The sequence below is a fragment of the Rattus norvegicus genome, chromosome 1, assembly GCF_036323735.1.
Source record: "Rattus norvegicus strain BN/NHsdMcwi chromosome 1, GRCr8, whole genome shotgun sequence".
NCBI lineage: Eukaryota > Metazoa > Chordata > Mammalia > Rodentia > Muridae > Rattus > Rattus norvegicus.
In genome coordinates, this window is record NC_086019.1 from 124,013,851 (window position 1) to 124,036,069 (window position 22,219).

A 22,219-nucleotide genomic window follows, 5' to 3' on the forward strand; every position below is an offset into this window, starting at 1 on the left:
ATCACTGACTAGAGAGTTATACATTTTTCATGAGTATGTGGGTTTTCTGTTGTTTTTTATTCTTATTATTGAAGTACAGCTTTAGTTTGTGATGTTTTGATAGAATGCAAGGAATTATTTCAATCATCTTGGATCTGTCTAGGCTTGTTTTCTGTCTAATTATATGGTCCATTTTGGAGAAGGTTCTGTGAAGTGCTGAGATTTTATTCTTAAGTGAAATGTTCTGTGGATGACAGTTAAATTCATTTGGTTAATAACTTCTCAGTTACATTTTGTCTCTCTTTAGTTTATGTTTTAATTACCTGTCTGTTGAAAGTGAGATGTTGAAGTTTATCACTATTTTTATGTGGCCTTAAATGTGTGTTTTGACGTTCAGTGAATTAATTTTATGAATGTGGGTATACTTGAATTTGGGGCATAGATGTTCAGAATTGAGACTTCATCTTGGTGGATTTATCCTTTGATAAGTGTGAAGGGTACTTCCCCATTGCTTTTGACAATTTTGGTTGAACGTCTATTATATTGGATACTTGAATGGATATTTCAGGATACATCTTGGGACTGTTTACTTGGAAAAGTTTTTCTGCTCTTTACTCTTAGTTAGAATCTATCTTTGTTGCTGAGGTTCTTATGACTTTGTACGATAAACAATAAAAATGACCACTCTACCAACAGCATTCTACAGAATCAACAAAATTCCCATCAAATTTCCAATAAAATTCATATAGACCTTGAGTAGATTATGCTCAACTTACTATGAAAAAACAAAATCTATGAAACCTAAAATAATCCTGAACAATAAAAGAACTCCAGGAGGAATTATCATTCACCCTTTCAAATTTCACCCTACAGCTATAGTAATAAAGCATACAGTGTATTGTTATAAAAACAGACAAATATAATGGAAGTCCCAGAAGTCCCAGACATAAATCCAGACACCTATGGAAATCTGAATTTTGATAAAGAAGTCAGAAATAATATGGGAAAGAGTATGAGGTAGAAAGGGAAATAAGCTGAGGGCAAACTGCAGAAAGAAACGAAGAAGTAGGGATACAAATGGGTAGATACTTTATATTGATTGATTGATTGATTTGAGTTCATTTCTAAAAGGAAATTAAAACCAGATACTACAAAATATGACATGGTAACTTTTAGTTCTTAAATTATTATAAAATTATTCACTATTCCCATGTCTTAGTAGGAGTAATACTTAAATGATACAATGCAAAGCATTTTAAAAACCACAATAAACCTTACTTGTTTTTTTTTGTTTTGTTTTGTTTTGTTTTGCTTTGTCTGTTTCTTTTGTTTTGTTTTGTTATGTTTTCATTCATGCCCAACTTTATGACAGGATTCTTATCTCATTTTCCAACAATTCGCTTTCATCTTCTTTCCAGGTTTTAGGATTTGTTCATACTGGATTGTGTTATAAAATCTACTATAACAGACACACTACACGGTTTGGTTGTCCTTCTTCTTGAGTTTCATGTGGTCTGTGGATATATCTTGGGTAATTTGAGCTTTTGGGCTAATATCCACTTATCAGTGAGTGCCTACTGTGTGTGTGTGTGTGTGTGTGTGTGTGTGTGTGTGTGTGTGTGTGTGTGTTTGTGTGTGTGTGCCTGTGTTTGTGATTGGGTTACCTCATTCAGGATATTTTCTAGTTCCATCCTTTTGCCTATGAATTTTATGAAGTCATTCTTTTAGTAGCTGAGTAGTACTCCATTATGTAAATGTGCCATTTTCTCTATCCATTCTTCTGTGGAGGAACATCTGGCTTCTTTCCAGCTTCTGGCTATTATGAATAAGGCTGCTATGAACATAGTGGAGCATGTGTCCTTCTTATATGTTGGAACATCTTTTTGGTGTATGCCCAGTTGTGGTATTGCTGGATCCTCAGGGATTATTATGTCCAATTTTCTGAGGAACCTCCAGAATGATTTCCAGAGTGTTTGTACCATCTTGCAATCCCACCAAAAATCAAGGGGTGTTCCTCTTTCTCCACTTCATTGCCAAAATCTCTTGTCATCTGAATTTTTTTCTCTTAGCCATTCTTACTGTTGTGAGGCAGAATCTCAGTGTTATTTTGATTTCCATTTCCCTGATGACTAAAGATGCTGAACATTTTTAGGTGCTTCTAGCCATTCGATATTCCTCAGTTGAGAATTATTTGTTTAGGTCTGTACCCCATTTTAATAGAGTTATTTGATTCTCCAGTGTCTATCTTTCTGAGTTCATTGTATATGTTTGATATTAGCCCTCTATCACATGTAGGATTGGTAAAGATATTTTCTCAATCTGTTGTTTGCTCTTTTGTCATAATGGCAATGTCTTTCCTATTACAGAAGCTTTGCAATTTTATGAAGTCCCATTTGTCGGTTCTTAATCTTAGGGCATAAGCCATTGGTGTGGACTCCAGTAAATTTTCCTTAGTGCCTATGAGTTTGAGGCTCTTCCCACTTTTTTTCCTACTAGTTTGAGTATATCTAGTTTTATGTGAAGGTCTAAGATTCATTTGGACTTGAGCTTTGTAGAGGGTAACAAGTATGAATCAATTTGCATTCTTCTACATGCTTACCACCTGTTGAACTGGCACTTTTTCCACTGGATGGTTTTAGCTACTTTGTCTAATATCAAGTAGCCATAAGTGTGCGGGTTCATTTCTGGGTCTTCAATTCTATTCCATTGAACTATCTGACTGTATCTGTATCAATGCCATACAGTTTTTTTATCAATATTGCTCTCTAATACAGCTTGAGGTCAGGAATGGTGATTCCTTTACCAGTTATTTTATTGTTGAGGATAGTTATTGTAGTATTTTTGCTATTCCAAATGAATTTGCAAATTGCTCTTTCTAAGTATATGAAGGGCTAAGAACGAATTAGACTTATTTTTTTAACTTTACTTCAACCACTTTTTATAGGCTCTGAATTTTAAAAAGACTTTGGATTTTAAAAGAGATTAACTACAGGGAATGAAATTTCAATGTGTTTGGATTTGTACAAACTTTTGGATTTTAAACACTTACATGATTTTAAAATGAGATTTGGTGACAAACAAGAATGGAAGGATTGTGGATTACTTGTGATGTGTCTGTGTGTCAATCTGACAATGGGGCATTCAAATAGAGAATGAAATCAGATCCAATCATGAGACAGATATCATAACTAGGCATGAACACCAAAGACTGTTGTAACCTTGGAGATCTCTATCCCATCAGAACTGCTGACACATCTCTCACTACTCCTCCCTTCATTTCCTGACTATGGCAGAAATGTCAAATGTATATAGCAAAAAACTATTATTATCTTGCAATTTTTGCTGCCTACTGCTTAATTGTGATGTGCCTGTGCCACCTTCCCCAATTTATTCTGTTCAATTCTTGGATCAGTGCCTTTCCCAGTACAATAATTTCTAATAGTATATCCTTAAACAGGTGTTCAAACACTAAGTGCAATAATTTGCCCACTCCCTGCTCAACATATAACTATTTTGCACATGATTCTGGAGTGTTTCATCCATATGCATAATAATAACTAGAAATGAGAGCCAAAATGAAGTTTATTCTCTGATTATTCAGAATAAATTATGGTGTGTGTGGAACATTTAATGTGTGTTTGTAAAGAGGACACAACACTTTCTGAGGAATATACAGGTGTAAAGTGTCACTAGTAGTGACAGAAATAGCTTAAGCAAATAATACAATTTCAGAAATATTCAGGATATACTACAGAGACCTGATCTCTAAAGACAGAATGCAAAAAATAACCAGAAAACCATAGGTCTCAGGGTATCCACTATTTCAAGGTCACTACATCCATTTCTTTCATTACTTTGATGGAATACCAAGGTAGAGATCATGAGGACATGAGGTGTTGATTTCCATAAAGGGTTCAGGACTCTGCTAAACTATTATTTAGAAAAAAATATACAAAACAAACCTGACTTTGAAATCAAACATGCAAGAAATTCTAGTAAATTAACAAGAATAAAAGTATTAACAACTGTTGTTTTGATGGATGTCTTATGCCATTAATGGCAACAAGCTATCAGCATCAATATCCTAAGAGCCCTCCACATTCTTCAGAGGTTCCTTGGTGCTTTGTTGAGGATATTTGCTGACACAGCAGTTCTCACAGTGGTTGATCTAAACATGTTAAAATGTCAGAAATCCCCTAGTATCTGTCACAAGCTGAAGCTTGAATCTTATAACTTCTTTCCAGAAGACACTACCCAGCATGACTGAAAAAAGAATGCACACTTTAATATTTGAATTTCACATGTGACATTCTCTGTATAGGAACTAGGAGCAAAAGAATCTGAGCATGAAGACTCTGATAAAAAAAAAGAGCACTGTCTTTGCAGCTTTCAACTGACTCTGTCTCCTGAAAGTTACAGAAGCACTCATCCTTCTCTTAATGACCATATATATGAACTTTGATTATTCCCAGGACCATATAAGTCCTGGAATATAGCAAGCAACCAGACTGATCAAATCCCTCAATGAATGCAGACAAATTTATTTGCCTTCCTTGATTCTGATTAATGGATTAGTGCCTTTAAATAAAGAATTGAATCAGAACCAATCAGGAGAGAGACATGGACATCAAAACCTGCTGTCTAGATATGGACATCAAAACCTGCTGGAACGTTAGAGATCTCTGTAAGGGGTGCTGATTCATTTCTCAACCCTCCTCCCTGGGTTCCCTTATGGGAGCACAAAAATGAAAATTAGAGTTCAAGAAAAAAACTGTTTTTGCCATCTTCCCTCTAGAGTGACCAAGAGAAAACAAGTCAGATTATTCCTGGAACTGTTCCTATTTCTGATTCCTTTTGCCTAGATCCAAGCAAGTTACCAGAGATACACTAATTCTTTTGGAGCCCAGTGACAAAGACTCTTACCTTGCAATTTTCTCTACCTGCTGACTAGTTGGGATGTGCCTGTGTCTCCATTCCCAAATGCTTCTGGTATATGCTCTGATTCTAGCCTGTCCTAGAAAGATAAAGTCTAATAATTTTTCCTTAAAAGAGATGTTGCAATACTAAACGAAATATAAGAAAATATTCTGCCCATGCCTTGCAAATTTTGTACCTGCTTTCCATTAAAAGCTTGAGATTCCTCATAAATCTGAACAACATTGAGTGTTTTACAGTTTGAGAAGGATGCTTATATACTGTGGATATTATCAACAGTACTGTGTGTGTGTGTGTGTGTGTGTGTGTGTAAAGTTGAAAGTATGGTTTCAAAGAGATTACAACATTTTTTGAATATTGTCAAGAATATCTTAAACACTTTCTTTTATTTAGCACCATACAGTCTTGCTTTGGTTATAACCTGGGCCAGACAAGTCGGGAAATAAAACCAGTAGCCTAACTGAACAGATTTGTCCTAACACAAAAATATATTAGCTATCATTGTGTCTGATTGATGGAGATTCTGTATTCAAATAGAGAATGGAATCAGATCCAATTACAAGAAAGATCTCATATGTAGGTTTGGGCATGCTAGGCTGCTGTAATTTTGGAGATCTCCATCAGTGCGGTTGATTCATAAAACAAAACACTCTCACTGGCTTCCTGTAGTGAAGCAGAATAATCGATAGTGGGTGGCAGAAATAAAATTTTGTACCTTCTCTTGCTATTAAGCAACAGAAAAAAAATGTCAGTGGAACACTGGGAATGTATTTATTTCAGGCTCCTGCTGCCTCGATTCAAGCAATTTGTCAGAGCTACTATATTTTTTTTTTAATACACAGACTGTGACATTATTCTGACACTTTTTGCTTCTTGCTAACTAATGGTGTTGTGTCTGAATCTCCGTCCCCAATTGCGAATCAACATGCTCTAATTATATCCTTTCCTAGTACAATAATATTTAATAGTTTAACCTCAAAAAGGTTTTGAAATACTAATGGCAATATTCTACTCATACACTTCTACACCTGTATTGAGTTTGCATGTGAAACTGGGATGTCTCGTTCATATGCACAATATTAATGAAAAGTCAGTGTTGGAGATTATGTTTGTGTGCTGTGGATATCCCCAATAATACATGGTGGTTTGATAATATAAAGTGTATTTACAAATAGGCCATGACAGTTTCTGATGCATATAGAGTTGTAAAGTCTTTACTACTGCCAGGAATAGCTGAATCAAAGTAATGCAGTTTCAAAAATATCTGTGATATACCACAGACAGCTGACCCCCTCATCTCTAAATGCTGTGCAAATTATAGGAAAAGCATAGGTCTCTGGGTATCCACTAGAACAAGGTCACAATGTAAATTACTGTGTTTGTTTCTCTTTTATGCAGTATGTCATACCAAGGTGGAGATCTTCCTGGGATGATGTATTGATTTCCCCAAAGTGCACATGTCTCCTCTGAACATGTACTTAGCAACGAACTGAAATGGAAAAGCAAGCATGGTAAAGATTTAATTTAAAGTAAATTAAAAATATAATAAAATTATACAGAGCTGTTGAATTGTTGAATGTGTTTTGCCATTAATGGTAACATACACGAGCATTACTGCCCCATGATTGCTTCATTTTTGGATATGGATATCTATGTCTGTTAATTACATCTAAAATTTTCAGAGACATCATGGTTGTATGATGAGGACATTTGATTTCACAGCAGTTCTCACAGTGGCTGAGATAGAGATTTGAAATTATCAGGGATTCCATATTCTCTGTCACAAGGTGAAGCTAGAATCATGTACCTTCTTTGCAGAAAACAGTTCCCAGCATGACTGAGGCAAAGATTACCCTTCAGAATGCGATACATGAATTTCACATCTGGTGACTGTCCCTGTACAGGAACTATGAGTCAAGGAATCAGAGCATGGAGGATATGAAACAAACAAGCACTTTCTTTGCAGCTTTCTACTTGCAACATCTCCTGTCAGTTACAGAAGCACTCTTCAAATTATTTAGCACCATACACTCTGGCTTTCGTTATATACTGGGCCACACAAGTCAGGGAATATAACCTAACTGAACATCTCTGTCCCAACAGACAAATATATTAGCTTTCGTAGTGTCTGATTAATGGAGATTACATATTGAAAAAAAAGAATGGAATCAGATCCAATTAGCACAGAGCTCCTATGTAGGCCTGGACATGCTAGGCTGCTGTTACCTTGGAGATCTCCATGTGTGCTGCTGATTCATACCATACTTCCACCTCCCCGGCTTCCTGTAATGAAGCGGAATAATCAATAGTGGATGGCAGAAAAATATTGTTTTTCCCTTGCATCTTCATTAAACAACAGAAAAACAAGTCAGTAGAACACGGAGAATGTATTTATTTCTGAATCCTGCTGCACTGATCCAAAAGTTTGCCAGAGCTTCTTTATTTCTTATTGATCCGTCTGATGGTGAAATTATTCTGGTAATTTTTGCTTCTTGCTAATTGTGTTGTGCCTGCGTCTCGATCCCCAATTGCTTTTGTTGTATGTTCTGATTACAGGTTTTAGCAGAACAATAACATTTAATAGTCTAACATCAAATAGGTTTTGGAACACCAAGTGCAATATTTCACTAATAGACATCTCCACCTGTATTCAGTTTACATGTGAGGCAGGAATGTCTCATTTATATGCACAATATTAAGTGGAATTCATTATAGGAAATGATGTTTGTATGCTGTGGATATCCAAACAATACATGGTGTGTGGAATAATAGGAAGTGTATTTACAAATAGGCCATGAAATTTTCTCATGCATATACCGTTGTGAAGTCTTTACTACTGCCAGGAATAGCTGAATCAAAGTAAGACAGTTTCAAAAATATCCAGGATAGGCCAAAGGCACCAGATTTCCTAATCTCAAAATACAGTGCAAATAGAAGAAAAACCATAAGTCTCAAGGTATCCACTAGTACTAGATCACAATGTAAATTACTAGATCCATTACACTTTTATACATTATGTAATATCAAGGCAGAGATCTTCCTGAGATGAGGCATTGATTTCCCTAAAGTGCACACAACTCCTCTGAACAGGAACTTAGCTATGAACTGAAATGGAACAACAAGCATGCTAAAGATTCTAGAACTAAAAATAAAATAAAACTATAAACAACTGTTGAATAGTTGATTGTACTGTGCCATTATTGATAACATGCTTCCAGCGTAACTGCTTCAAGAGTGCTTCATTTTTTTTCTTTTTTTTTTTTTTTCGGAGCTGGGGACCGAACCCAGGGCCTTGTGCTTGCTAGGCAAGCGCTCTACCACTGAGCTAAATCCTCAACCCCGCTTCATTTTTTAATATGGATATCTGTGTCTCTTAATTACATCTGGATTTTTCAGAGACCGAATGTCGTTCTGGTGAGGACATTTGCTGCCACAGCAGTTCTTAAACTGGCTGACATAAAGGTTTGACTATATCAGAAAAATCATACTCTCTGTTATAAACTCAAGCAGAGAGATGTCATATGTAGGCTGCTGTTACCTTGGAGATCTGCATCAGTGCAGAAGACTAATAACACACTCCCACCTCACTGGCTTCCCAGAATGAAGTAGTTTAATCAATAGTGGATGGCAGAAAAAAAACTACATTTAAATTCTATCTCCATTAAGCAACAGAAAAACAAATCAGTGGAACATTGGAGATGTATTTATTCCTGGATCCTGCAGTCTTGATTCAAGTACTTTGTCAGAGCTACTATATTTCTTTCTTAATCCACTGACTGTGACATTATTCTGGCAATGTTTGCTTCTTGCTAACTAATGGTGTTATGTATGCATCTCCTTCCCCAATTGCTTTTGTTTAATGCCCTGATTATAGCCTTTCCTAGTACAATCATATTTAATAGTTTAACCTCAAGCAGGTTATGGAATACTAAGTGCAGTCTTCTACTCATACCATTCTCCAACTGTATTCAGTTTGCATGTGCATCTGCAACATCCAGCCATATGCACAATATTAAGGAGAATTCAGTGTTGTAGGTGATGTTTGTATGCTGTGGATGTCCCCAACAGAATATGGTGTGTCAGATAATATTACATGTATTTGTAAATAGACCATGAGAACCTGTAATGCATATACTGATGTAAGGTGTTTACTACTGCCATGAGTAACTGAATCAAAGAAATAGAGTTTCATAAATATCCATGTTATGCGTCAGACACCAGATCTCTAGATCTCTAAAGACAGTGAAAATTACAGGAAAAGCACAGGTCTCAAGTTATCCACTAGTTCAGGCTCACAATGTAAATTCCTGTGTCTGTTTCTCTTTTATATGGTATATAATACCAAGCTGGAGATCTTCCTGAGATGATTCATACATTTCCCCAAAGTGCACATGACGCCTCTTAACAAGTACTTAGCAATGATCTGAAATGGAAGCACAAGTATCCTAAGGATTCTAGTAAATTAAAAATAAAATAATACTATAAACAACCCTTGATTTGATTTTGTTTTGACATTAATGTCAACATATAACCCGCATTACTGCCCCAGGAGTCTTCATTTTTGGATATAGTTATCTGTGTCTGTTAATTACACCTTGTATTTTGAGAGACACCATGATGGTATGGTGAAGATATTTGCTGCCACGGGATTTCTCACAGTGGTGGATTCAAAGTTTTCAAAATACTAGATATTCCATAGTCGCTGGCACAAACTGAAGATTGAATTTTGTATCATCATTACACAAGACACTGTCCAGCATGACTGAGGCAAAGATTACCGTTCAAAATCTGATACGTGAATTTCACATGTGATGACATTCCTTGTACAGGAACTATGAGCCAAAGAATCAGAGGATGGAAACTCTGAAACAATCACTTTCTTGCAAATTGTCTACTTGCTCTGTCTCCTTTCAGTTACAGTTCCACTCTTTCCTTTTATTTAACACCATTCAGCCAGGCTTTGGTTATACTCAGAACTGGATAAGCCCTGGAATATAACCAGTAGCCTGACTCATCAGTTTTAACCCTGCAGACAAATTATTTGCTTTCCTTGAAACTTATTGCTGGAGATTCTGTATTCAAATAGACAATAGAATTAGATCCAATTAGACGAGAGATCTCATATGTAAGCAAGGGCATGCTAGGCTGCTGTAACCTTGGAGATCTCCATTTCTGCTGGGTAATTCACACCACATTCCCACCTTCCTTTTTTCCCAGACTGAAGGAGAATACTTGACAGTGAATGGTAGAAAAAATGTTTTACCTTCTCTCTCCATTAACAGAAAAACAAGCCAGTGGAACACTGGAAATGTATTTATTTCTGGATCCTGCTGCTTTGATCCAAACAATTTGTCAGAGATGCTTTATTTCTTTTTGAAACAACTGACTGTGACATTATTCTGGTAATATTTGCTTCTTGCTAACTACTTATGTAGTACCTGCAACTCCCTCCTCAATTGCTTCTGCAATCTGCTCTGATTATAGCCTTCCCTTGTATAATAATATTTAACAGTTTAACCTCAAACGGGTTTTAGAATGCTATGTGTAATATTCTCCACATAAACTTCTCCACCTTTATTCAGTTTCTCTGTGCGTTTGAAATTTCTCATTCATGTACACAATATTACGCATATTCAGTATTGGAAATGATGCTTATATGCTGTGGGTATCCCCAATAGTACATGGTGTATAGGATAATATAAAATGTATTTGTAAATAGATCATGAGGATCTGTGATGAATATACTGATGTAAGGTGCTTACTACTGCGAAGAAAAGCTGAATCAAAGAAATACAGTTTCATAAATATACAGGATATGCCACAGAGACCTGATCTACTGATCTCTTAAAACAGTGCAAATTACAGGAAAAGCATAGGTCTCTATGTATCCTCTATTACAAGGTCACAATATAAATTATTGTGCCTGTTTCTCTTTTATACAGTATGTAATGCCAAGGTGGAGATCTTCCAGAGATAATGTATTGATATCCCCGAAGTGCACACAACTCTTCTGAACAGGTACTTAGCAATGAACTGAAATGGAAGAACAAGAATGACAAAGATTTTAGTAAATTAAAAATAAAATAATATTATAACCAACTGTTGAACTGATTTTGTTTTGCAACTAATGGTAGCATGATACCAACATTACTGCCCGAAGAGTGCTTCATATTTGGATATGGATATCTGTGCCTGTTAATTACTTCTGGAATTTTTAGAGACCCACAGTGATATCTTGAGGACATTTTGTGCCACAGCAGATTTAACAGTAGGTTAGGAAAATATTCGAATACCAGAAATTGCATAATCTTTGTCAGAAGCTGAAGCTTGAATCTTGTCTCTTCTTTGCAGAAGAAATTGCCCAGAATGACTCAGGCAAAGATTACCCTTCAAATTCTGATGCCTGAATTTCATGTGTTGTGACAGTCCCTGTCTGGGAACCAGGAGCCGAAGATTCTGATCAAAGAAGAAAAAAAAAAAATGAAGCAGAGTCTCTGCAGCTGTCCTGCTCCCTGTCAGTACAGAAGTTGTCTTCCTGTATAGCCACATGCAGTCAGGCTTTGGGTATACCCAGGAACAGAGAAGTCCTAGATTAAGCCAGGAGCCTGACTGAGCAAATCTGTCCCTGCAGACAAATGTATTTGCTTTCCTTGTGTATGGTTGATGGAGTTTGTGTATTCAAATATAGAATTGAATCAGATCCAATCAGGAGAGAGATCTCATATATAGGCACGGACATCAAAGCCTGCTGTAATTTTGCGATCTACATCTTTGCTGCTTACCCTGGGTACCCTTAGAGAAGCAGAAATATCGAAGGTGGATGGCAAGAAAAACTGTATTTTCCTGTTTCTCTAAATATTGACCAAGAAAAAAACAAGTCCGTGGAACCCTGGGGACATTCCTATTTTTCTGGTTCTTTTGTCCTATATTGAAGGAGTTTGGCAGAAAAGAACTGATTCTTTTTGAGCCCACTGACTGTGACAATTATCTTACAATATTTTCTGCCTGCTGAATAATTGGGATATGCCTGGGTCTTGTTGCTGAATTGCTTCTGCTGTACGCTCTAATTCAAGCCTCTCCTAGAAAAATAAATTCTAATAGTGCATCTTGAAAAAAATGTTTAATACTAAGTGCATGCTCTGCCGATGCCCAGCTCAGTATATAGTTAATTTGCATGTGGGCTGGAATGTCTCCTACATTTGAACAATATGAACTGCAATTCAGTGTTCAAGTGATGTTTATATGCTCTGAATATTCGCAGCAAAAATGCTGTGGTTTTATATATTTACTGTGTGGTTATTAATAGGCCATGACATTTATTAACACAAATAGAGCACTAAGGTGATTGTGACTCTCTGGAATATATGAATCAAAGTATTTCAGTTTCATAAATATCCAGGATATACCAAAGAAAACTGATCTCTAAAGACAGAATGCAAATACCAGGAAGATCAGAGGTCTAGAGGTATCTTCAAATACAAGGTCAAAGTGAAAATTACAGTGACCATTTTTTTCTTTTACTGGATTATTACAAAGTTCAGATCATCAAAATATGAAGTATTTATTTCCAAAAAATTTCATGACACTTTGAATTGATACTTAGCAAAATACTCCCTTGGCAAAATTATCACCTAATAAATTTAGAAATTGAAAAGAGTAACAGTATTAACAATGGTTGTATTGATGGGTGTCTTTTGCCATTAATGGCAACCAGCTACAAACATCCCTGTCCCAAGAGTGCTGTGTTTCTGTGTATGGTAGGATCAGTCTTCAGAATTTTTCATAAGCTCCATGGTGGATTGTTGAGGACATTTGCTGCCACAGCACTTCTCACAGTGCCCGATGTAAAGATTAGAAAATATCAGAAATTCCATAGTCTCTGTCACAAGCTGAATATTGAATCGTGTTTCTTCTTTTACAGACAACACTGCAAAGCATGGTTGAGGCAGAGATTTCCCTTAAAAATCTGATACCTGAGTTTGAAATGTGGTGACAGTCCCTGTACCGGAACTATGAGCCACCGATTCAGAGCATGGATACTAAGAAATAAACAGTTTCTTTGCAGATTTCCATTTGCTCTGTCTGCTGTCATTTACAGAAGCATTCTTCCTTTAATTTAACATCATACAGTCAGGGTTTGTTTTTTTCCAGTGCCAGATAAGTGAAGTTCTATAATATAACCTGTAGCCTGATTGATAAAACCTTTCCCTGCAGACAAATTTATTTGCTTTAGCTGGGTCTGATTGATGGATATTTTGTATGCAAATAGAGAATGGAATCAGTATCAATTACAGGAAAGATCACATATCTAGGCGTGGGCATGCAAGGCAATTGTAAACATGGACATCTCCATCAGTGCTGCTAAATCACATTACACTCCTACCTCTTGGCTTCCCAGATTGAAGTAGCATAATACATATTGGATGGCAGGAAAATTGTTTCTATCTTTCCCTTTCATTAAACAACAGAAAAAAGTCAGTGAACCACTGGGAATGTATTTATTTCTGGATCCTGCTGCCTCGATCCAAGAAATTTGTCAGAGCTGCTACCCTTCTTTTTGACCTTACAGACTGTGGCATTATTCTGGCAAATGTTGCTTTCTTCTAACTAATTGTGTTGTATACTCATCTCCATCCCCAATTGCTTTTGTTAAATGCTCTGTGTATACCCTTTCCTAGTACAATAATATTTAAAAGAATAACCTCAAACAGGTTTTGGAACATGAAGTGCATTTTTGCACTCATAAACTCTCCAATTGTATTCAATTTGCTTGTGAGGATGGAATGTATCATTAATATGCACAATATAAAGGGGATTTAAGTGTAGGAAATGATGTTTGTATGCTGTGAACATCCCCAAAAATAAATGGTGTATGGGACAATATAAAGTGCATTTTCAAATAAACCATGGCAATTTCTAAAGTATGTAGAGTTGTAGGGTGTTTACTACTACCAGGAATAGCTGAATTAAAGTAATACAGTTTCATAAATATCCAGTACATACCACAGACACCTGATCTCCTGATTTCTAATGACAATGCAAATAACAAGGTAATCATAAGTCTCTCAGTATCTATTAATGCAAAGTCACAATGTAAATTACTGGGTGATTCTCTCTTTTATACAGTATGTGATATCGAGGTGGAGAACTTCCTGAGATGATGTATGGATTACTATAAATTGCACATGGTTCCTCTGAACAGGTGCTTAGCAGTGACCTGAAAAGGAAGAAGAAGCATGCTAAAGTTACTAGTAATTTAAAAATGAAATAGCACTGTAAACACCTATTGAATTGTTGATAGTGTTTTGACATAAATGGTTACATGCTGTCAGTATTAATTCCCAAGGAATGCTTCATATTTGGATATGGATATCTGTGTCTGTTATTTACATCTGGATTTTTCAGAGATCCACTGGTGTTACGGGAAAGACATTTGGTGCCACAGCAGTTCTCACAGTGCTTGATGTAAGATTTCAAAGTGTCAGACTTTCCACAGTCACTGGCACAAGCTGAAGATTGAATTTTGTACCTTTTTTTTTTTTTGGAGAAAACAAAGCCCAGTGTGACCATAGAAGAGATTACCCTTCAAATTCAGATACCTGAATTTGACATGTGGTGGCAGTACATGTACGGATAATATGAGCCAAGGACTCCGAGCACAGAGGCTAAAAATAATCAGTTTCTCTGCAGCTTTTCACTTGCTCTGTCTCCTGTCAGTACAGACACATTCTTACTTTTATTTAACAGTCGGGCTTTGGTTATACCCAGGACCAGAGAAGTCCTGGAATATAACCAGCAGCCTGACTGATCAGATCTCTCCCTGCAGACAAATTTATATGCTCTCCTTGTCTCTGGTTGCAGGAGATTCTGTATTCAAATAGAGAAGGGAATTAGTTCCAATTGGAAGAGAGATCTCATATGTAGGAATGGGCATGCTAGGCTGCTGTTACCATGGAGAACTTCATCCGTGCTGGTGATTCATAACTCACTCCCCTCTCCCTGACTTCTGGGAATGAAGAAGAATCGATAGTGAATGGCAGAGAAAAAATGTTTTTACCTTTTGTCTACATTATCCAACAGAAATGTATTTATTTCTGGATCCTGCTGCCTTAATCCAAGCAATTTGTCAGAGCTGCTATGTTTCTTTTTGAACCCACTGACTGTGACATTATTCTGGAAATGTTTGCTTCTTGCTAACTAATTGTGTTGTGCCTGCATATCCCTCTCCAATTGCTTTTGTTTCATGCTCTGATTACATCATTTCCTCGTACAATAATATGTGGTAGTTTAACATCAAACAGGCTTTGGCTTTAAGTGAAGTATTCCACTAATAAACTCCTCTAACTTCATTCAGTTTGCATGTGAATGTGCAATGTCTCCTTCATATGCACAATATTAGAGGTATTCAATGTAGGAAAAAATGTTTGTATGCTGTGAATGTCCCCAATAATCCATGGGGTATGGTATAGTATAAAGTGTACTTTATAATAGGCCATGACAGTCTCTGATGCATATACAGTCATAAGGTATTTACTATTGCAAAGAATAGCTGAATCAAAGTAATACAGTTTCAGAAATATCCAGGATATACCTCAGACACATGATCTTCTGATCTCTAAAGACAGTTCAAATAACAGGAAAAGCGCAGGTCTCCACTAGTTATGCACTAGTGCAAGGTCAATGGGTAAATTTCTGTATCTCTTTCTCTTTTGTACAATATACCAAGGTGGAGATTTTCCTGAGATGATGTATTGATTTTCCTAAATTTCACACGACTCCTCTGAAAAGATGCTTGGCAATGAACTGAAATGAATAAGAAGCATAATAAAAATGCTAGTAAATTAAAAATAAAATAACACTTTAAACAACTGTTTAATTGTTGATTGAGCTTTCCCATTAATGGTTACATGCTACAGTTATTGCTGACTGAAGAATTCTTAATTCCTGGATATAGATATCTGTGTCTGTTAATCATATCTCAATTTTTCAGAGACCCATTAATGGTATGGTGAGGACATTTGGGGATAGAGCAGTTCTCAAAGTGGCTGACGTAAAAATTTCGAAATATCCGAGATTCCGTAGTCTCTGTCAAAAGCTAAGGCTTGAATATTGTAACTTATTCTTCAGAAGACACTGCATGACTAAGACAAAGATTACCCTTCAAAATCTGATAGCTGTATTTCACATGTGTTGACAGTGCCTGTACATGAACTATGAGCCAAGCCTTAAGAGCATGGAAGTTATGAAACAAACAATCAGTTTTGTTGCAGCTTTCCACTTGCTCTGTCTCCTGTCAGTTACAGAAGCACTCTTCTTTCATTTAACACTATTCAGTCGGGCTTTGGTTATACCCAGGACCGGATAAGTCCTGGAAAATAACCAGTAGCCTGACTGATCAGATGTCTCTGTGCAGACAAATTTATATGCTTTCCTAAACCCTGACTGCGGGAAATTCTGTATTCAAATAGAGAATGGAATTTGATCCAATCAGAAGAAAGATTCATACATAGGCATTGGCATCCTAGGCTACTGTTGCCTTGGAGATCTCCATCCGTGCTGGTGATTCATACCACACTCCCCCCTCTGTGACTTCCGGAAATGAAGAAGTACCGACAGTGGATGGCAGGGATGGCAGAAAAATGTTTTTACCTTCTGTCTACATTATCCAACAACTACAAAAAAAAAGTCAGTGAAATGCTGCCAATGTATAGATTTCTAGACACTGCAGCCTGCATCCACTAGTTTCCCAGAGCTGTGATATTTCTTTTAAGCAATATCTGTGTCATTATTCTGGCAATTTTTGCTTCTTGCTAACTAATTGTGCTGTGCCTGCATGTGCCTCCCGAATTGCTTTTGTAGTATGCTCTGTTCATAGCCTTTCCTAGTAAAATAATGTTTAATAGTTTAACCTCAAACATGTTTTGAAATACTAAGTGCAATATTTCAGTCAAACTTCTCCGCCTTATTCAGTTTGCATGTCAGGCTGGAATGTCTAATTCATATGCGTAGCATTAAGGACATTCAGTGTAGAAAATGATGTTTGTATGATGTCAATATCTCCATAAAAAAACATGGCATGTGGGATAATATACAGTACATTTGTAAATACACCATGAGTGTTTCTTATGAATATACAGTGTAAGGTGTTTAAAACTGCCAGGAATAGCTGAATCAAACTAACACAGTTTCATAAATATGCAGGATATATCTCACACACACGATCTCCTGATTTCTAAAGATAGTGCAAATAACAAGAAATGCATAGTTCTCTAGATATCCAATAGTGCAATATCACAATGTTAATTTCTGTGTCTGTTTCTCTTTTACACAATATGCAACACCAGACTGAAGATGATCCTGTGATGATGTATTGATTTGCTTAAAGTGACACGATTACTCTGAACAGATACATAGCAGTGAACTGAAATGGAAGGATAATATTCTCAAGATTCTAGTAAATGAAACATCAATTAACACAGTAAACAACTGTTGAGGTGTTGATTCTGCTTTGTCATTAATGGTAAAATAGTACTAGCCTTGCTCTTCCAAGAGTACTTCATTTTTGGATATTGATATCTGTTCCTGTTAATTATATCTGGATTTTTCAGAGTCCATCATGTGATTATGATGATGACATCTGTTGCCACAGCACTTCTCAAAGTGGAAGTTGCAAAGATTTCAACATATCAGACATTACATACCCTCTGTCAGGACATGGAGATTGAATTTTGTATCTTCTTTGCAAAAGACACTGTCCAGCATCACTGAGGCAAAGATTACCTTCAAAATCTGTTACCTGAATTTCACATATGGTGACATTCACTGTACAGGAACTATGAGACAAGGAATAAAAACATGGAAGCTCTGAAACAAACAGTCAATTTCTTTGCAGCTTCCTACTTGCTGTGTTTCCGGTCAGTTACAAAAGCACTCTTCCTTTTATTTTACAACATACAGAGAGGCTTTGGTTATACTCAGGACGGCATGAGTCCTGGAATATAACCAGTAGCCTGAGAAATCAAATCTGTACCTGAGGATGAATTTATTTGCTTTCCTTGCATCAGATTGCTGGAGGTCCTGTATTAAAATAGAGAATGGAATTAGATCCAGTTAGCAGAGAGATGTCCTACATAGGCTGCTATTTCCTTGGAGATCTCCATCAGTGTGGCTGATTCATATAACACCCCTGCCTTCCTGGCTTCCTGGGAAAGTAGAATAATCACCAGTGGATGGCAGAAAAATGTGTTTACCTCCCCTTTCCATTAAGCCACAGAAAAACAAGTCAGTGGAACACTGGAAATGTATTTATTCCTGGATCCTGCAGCCTTGATTCAAGTATTATCCAGAGCTACAATAGTTCTTCCTTAGCCCGCTGACTATGACATATTTCTGGCAATATTTGCTTTTTCCTAACTAATGGTGTTGTGTATGCACCTCCTTCTACAATTGCTTTTGTTTTATGCTCTGATTATACCCTTTTCGAGTACAATAATATTTAATAGTTTATCCTCAAGCATGTTTTGGAATACTAAGTGCAATCTAAATACCCTTTTCCACTTGTACTAAGTTTGCATGTGTGTCTGCAGTGTCTAGTCGTTACCTGAATTTCATGTGTTGTGACAGTCCCTGTCTGGGAACCAAGAGCCATAGATTCTGAGCATAGAGGGGAAATAAAGGAAACAGAGTCTCTGCTGATGTCACTGCTCCCTGTCAGTATAGAAGTTGTCTTCCTATACAGCCCCATAGAGTTGGGCTTTGGGTATACCCAGGACCAGATAAGTCCTGGATTCAGCCAGGAGCCTGACTGACCAAATTTGTCACTGCAGACAAATGTATTTGCTTTCCTTGTGTCTGGTTGATGGAGTTTGTGTATTCAAATAGAAAATTGAATCAGATCCAATCAGGAGAGAGATCTCATATATAGGCACGGACATCAAAGCCTGCTGTAATTTTGCGATCTACATCTATGCTGCTGATTCATACTCACACCCTCCTCCCTGGGTACCCTTAGGGTAGCAGAAATATCGAAGGTGGATGGCAAGAAAAACTGTATTTTCCTGTTTCTCTAAATATTGATCAAGAAAAAAACAAGTCTGTGGAACGCTGGACAACTTCCTACTTTTCTGACTCCTTCTGCCTATATCGAAGGAGTTTGGCAGAAGAGCTCTGATTCTTTTTGTGCCCACTGACTGTGATACTTATCTTACAATACTTGCTGAATAATTGGGATATGCCTGGGTCTTGTTTCCCAATTGCTTCTGCTGTACGCTCTAACCTAGACTTTCCAACAAAAATAGATTCTAATAGTGTATCCTGAAAAGAGATGTATAACACCAAGTACAATGCTCTGCCCATGCCCAGCTCAGTATATCGTCAATTTGCATGTGACCTGGAATGTCTCCTACATCTGAACAATACGAACTGCAATTCAGTGTTTAAATGATGTTTATATGCTGTGAATATTCACAACAAAAATGTTGTGTTTGTGTATATTTAGTGTATTATTAATAGTAGCCATGTCATTTATTGATACATATAGAGCAGTAAGGTGATTAAGACTCTCTGGAATATCTAAATCAAAGAGATTCAGTTTCATAAATATCCAGGATATACCAAAGAAAACTGATCTCTAAAGACAGAATGCAAATAACAGGGAAGTCATAGGTCTAGAGGTATCTTCAAATACAAGGTAACAGTGAAAATTACAGTGACCATTTTTTCTTTTACTGCATGTATTACATCGTTGAGATCATCAAAATATGATGTATTCATTTGCATAAAAGTTTCATGATACTTTGAATTGAAACTTAGCAAAATACTCGCTTGGCAAAATTATCACCTAATAAATTTAGAAATTGAAAAAATAACATTATTAACAATGATGTATTAATGGATGACTTCTGCCATTATTGGCAACCAGCTACAGACATCATTGTCCCAAGAGTACTGTGTTTCTGTGTATGGTAGGATTAGTCTTCAGAATTTTCATAAGCTCCATTGTGTATTGTTGAGAACATTTGCTGCCACAGCACTTCTCACACTGGCCGATGTAAAGATTAGAAAATATCATTAATTCCATAGTCTCTGTCACAAGCGGAAGATTGAATCTTGTTTCTTCTTTGAGGATGAAACTGCAAAGTATGGCTGAGGCAAAGATTATCCTAAATTCTGACACTTGAGTTTGACATGTGGTGACACTCCCTGTACCGGAATTATGAGCCACCAATTCAGAGCATGGAAATTATGAAATAAACAATCACTTTCTTTGCAGGTTTCCAATTGCTCTCTCTCCTGTCATTTACAGAAGCACTCTTCCTTTTATTTAACACCATACATTCAGGGTTTGGTTATTTCCTGGGTTACACAAGTTCTGTAATGTAACCTGTAGCATGATTGAAAAATCTATCACCGCAGACAAATTTAATTGCTTTAGCTGGGTCTGACTGATGAATATTCTTTATTCAAATAGAGAAGGGAATTAGTTCCAAATACAAGAAAGACCTCATATCTGGACATGGTCATGCATGGCTATGGTAAACATGGACATCTCTAAGTATGCTGCTAATTCACACTACAGGCCAAGTCCTTGGCTTCCCAGACAGAAGTAGAATATTAGATATTGGATGGCAGAAAAAATTTGTTTCTACCTTCCCCTTGTATTACCCCACAAAAAAAGTCAGTGGAACTCTGGATGTATTTATTTCTGAATCCTACTGCCTAGATCCAAGAAATTTATCAGGGCTGCTATATTTCTTTTTGAACTTACAGACTGTGACATTACTCTGGCAAATTTTGCTTCCTTCCTGCTATTGTGCTGTATCTGCATCTCTGTCCCCATCTGCTAGTGGTGGATGCTTTATGTATACCCTTTCCTAGTGAAATAATATTTAATAGATTAACCTCCAACAGGTTTTGGAATATGAAGGGAATTATTTCACTCATAAACCCTCCAAGAGTATTCAGTTTGCTTGTAAGCGTGTAATGTCTCTTCCATATGCACAATATGAAGGAGAATTCAGTGTATGTATGCTGTGGACATCAACAAAATTACATGGTGTATTGGACAATATAAAATGCATTTCAAAATAGTCCATCACAGTTTCTAAAATATATACAGTTGTACAGTGTTTACTTCTTCCAGGAAAAGGTGATTCAAAGTAATATATTTTCCTAAATCTCCAGTATATACCAGAGACACCTAATCTCATCATTTCTAATGACAATTCAAATAACAATTTAAGCATACGTCTCTTGTATCTATTAGTGTGAGGTCACAATGAAAATTACTGAGGGCTTCTCTTTTTTATACAGTATGTAATGCCGAGGTGGAGGATTTCCTGACAGGATGAATCGATTACTGTAAATTGCACAAGATTCCTCTGAACAGGTGCTTCACAGTGACCTGAAATTGAAGAAGCATGCTAAAGATTCTAGTAAATTAATGTAAAATAACACTAAAAACAACTGTTGAACTGTTGATAGTGTTTTGACATAAATATTTACATGCTGACAGCACTAATACCCCAGGAGAGCTACATATTTAGACATGGATATCTGTGTCTGTTATTTACGTCTGGATTTTTCAGAGATCCACTGGTGTTATGGGAAAGACATTTGGTGCCACAGCAGTTCTCACAGTGCTTGATATAAGATTTCAAAGTGTCAGAAATTCCATAGTCACTGTCACAAGCTGAAGATTGAATTTTTTAGCTTTTTTGGAAGGAAACACAGCCCAGTATGAATGAAGAAGAGATTACCTGTCAAATTCAGATACCTGAATTTGACATGTGGTGGCAGTACATGTACGGATAATATGAGCCAAGGACTCAGAGCACAGAGGCTACAAAACTATCAGTTTCTCTGCAGCTTTTCACTTGCTCTGTCTCCTGTCAGTACAGACACATTCTTACTTTTATTTAACAGTCGGGCTTTGGTTATATCCAGGACCAGAGAAGTCCTGGAATATAACCAGCAGCCTGACTGATCAGGTCTCTCCCTGCAGACAAATTTATATGCTCTCCTTGTCTCTGATTGCAGGAGATTCTGTATTCAAATAGAGAAGGGAATTAGATCCAATTGGAAAAGAGATCTCATATGGGCATGCTACGCTGTTGTTACCATGGAGAACTCCAACTGTGCTGGTGATTCACAACACACTCCCACCGCACTGACTTCTGGGAATGAAGAAGAAGAATCGATAGTGGATGGCAGAGAAAAAAATATTTTTACCTCTTGTCTACATTATCTAACAGAAAAACAAGTCAGTGGAATTCTGGCACGGTATTTATTTCTGGACCCTTCTGCC

The 22,219-nt window shown here is 36.7% G+C and overlaps 1 long non-coding RNA gene and 2 other non-coding genes across 3 annotated transcripts; all 3 read right to left on the bottom strand.

Annotated features, from left to right (window-relative positions):
* Positions 1-13,842: 13,842 nt before the first annotated feature.
* LOC120099831 (uncharacterized) lies at positions 13,843-18,380 on the bottom strand. The gene is made up of 3 exons (XR_005499127.2): positions 17,945-18,380; positions 15,506-15,717; positions 13,843-14,131 (listed from the first exon to the last, which is right to left on the bottom strand). It is a non-coding gene; the product is annotated as an uncharacterized LOC120099831 (long non-coding RNA).
* Mir344b-2 (microRNA mir-344b-2) lies at positions 14,655-14,725 on the bottom strand. Its single transcript, NR_037328.1, has one exon. It is a non-coding gene; the product is annotated as a microRNA mir-344b-2 (primary transcript).
* Positions 18,381-21,810: 3,430 nt separating the features above from the next.
* Mir344b-1 (microRNA 344b-1) lies at positions 21,811-21,908 on the bottom strand. Its single transcript, NR_037392.1, has one exon. It is a non-coding gene; the product is annotated as a microRNA 344b-1 (primary transcript).
* Positions 21,909-22,219: the final 311 nt, after the last annotated feature.